The sequence below is a fragment of the Seriola lalandi genome, unplaced genomic scaffold (assembly GCF_002814215.2).
Source record: "Seriola lalandi dorsalis isolate HSWRI2012SDOR001 ecotype SW California unplaced genomic scaffold, Sedor1 jcf7180002004735, whole genome shotgun sequence".
NCBI classification, from domain to species: Eukaryota; Metazoa; Chordata; class Actinopteri; order Carangiformes; family Carangidae; genus Seriola; species Seriola lalandi.
This window is the reverse complement of record NW_019475390.1, coordinates 1-1,473: the sequence shown is the minus strand read 5'-3', so window position 1 is coordinate 1,473 and position 1,473 is coordinate 1. Positions and strand designations below refer to the sequence as shown.

The 1,473-nt window shown below is 38.8% G+C and overlaps 1 long non-coding RNA gene across 1 annotated transcript; it reads right to left on the bottom strand.

The window, feature by feature from the left end:
• Nucleotides 1-210: 210 nt before the first annotated feature.
• Nucleotides 211-1,310, bottom strand: LOC111669280 (uncharacterized). The gene is made up of 2 exons (XR_015438223.1): nucleotides 1,141-1,310; nucleotides 211-1,018 (listed from the first exon to the last, which is right to left on the bottom strand). It is a non-coding gene; the product is annotated as an uncharacterized LOC111669280 (long non-coding RNA).
• Between the last annotated feature and the right edge of the window lie 163 nt (nucleotides 1,311-1,473).

The window sequence follows — 1,473 nt, the reverse complement described above, 5'->3', positions numbered from 1 at the left end:
CCTACAGTAGTCATTTAATAATGGGCCCAGACTAGGTGACCCACAAAAACACTTCACCCCGCTGTTGGGTATAAGAACATGATGGTAGTTTTATTTCTGTCAGCAACATCCCAAATGTGGTACTCACAACCAAGTGTCATAGCCAGGCAGCTATAGCCATACAGCAAAAACATTGGATGCCCTTGAATGAAGCAAATAAAACAGACAATCTTGGCATGTCTAATTACAGCGTGGCCTTGGGTCTGATAACTATAGCCATAGGAGTTTGTCCTCCAGAGCCATGCCACTTCATTTATTTTAGATCACATTCTTATAAAGTATGTAGTTTGGTTGGAGGCATATGAGCGCCTTTGGTGGGTTATGTTACTGAGGTAAATATTTCATAAGGATCAGTCAACCAGTAGATCCACTCCAAACATATATGTAATCACATGCAGGAAGTAGTTAGGACAATTTTTAAAGCATCACATAAAATATACGATAGAGATAGTACACAATGCTGACATTCAATAAGTGACAACACAAATATAATGACTATTTATGTTCTCATTAGAGGAACTCTTAATTTGATTACAAGACAGATGTTAGCACCTTCCCATATGAATGTACAAAATCCTATTCGTAGGATGTGAGCTGTGGTGTTCTGTCTCCTTAAACTAAGTTTTAGTAATAGTACAAAGAAGATTTTATCACCTTTACATCATATTATCTACCATTACAACATGAACAGGCGTTTCACTGCATCCTTAAACCCTGCTCTCATGGTGTTGGAAAACTCACTTTTTATTCAATTTTGTATTTATTTTGTAGGGAGTGGGACAGTGTTGTCTTCATCAGCTAATTCTCATTCGAGCTTCAATAAATATTTAACTACATTCAGCTGCGATTAAAAAAGGGTGACAAACTATTTTTTCCCTTTCTTCTTTGCATCTTTGCCTTTAACCGGGGCTTCTTCTTCTTCCTTTCCCGTGGCAGCCTTAATTCTCTTCTTTCCCAGGGGGGTCTTTGCATACCAGTTCTGGTGACATGCAAGGAAGAAGTATAAACAAGCATGTTTACATTAAAATAGACTGACAGATAAACAATCACAGTGATGAAAATGTAATGATGAATAAATTAAATATGAAATATCCAATTTACTTTAAGGGCTTCTTCCTCTTCCTGAAACACAGGGTCAAACTTGGCTAAAGGAGCAACAAACTCAGCAGCAGTCAGGGGTCTGTTAGCCTGCTGAAGGATGCGACGCTTCGTGACAACGCTCTGGACCACCTGGACCATGTGACCTGGAGTGTAGCCATCAGAAATCTTGGCAAGAGAGCTGAGGTTCAGGACCTTGGTTACCTCACCTCCCTTCTTTTGAATCAGTTGCTTCCACAAGACTGAAGGCAAACACAGTCAGAGGAGTCACTTTTCATAACTACTTAATAAAGACCACAAACATAAATTTCAATACTAAAATTTCTCTCCTATTGT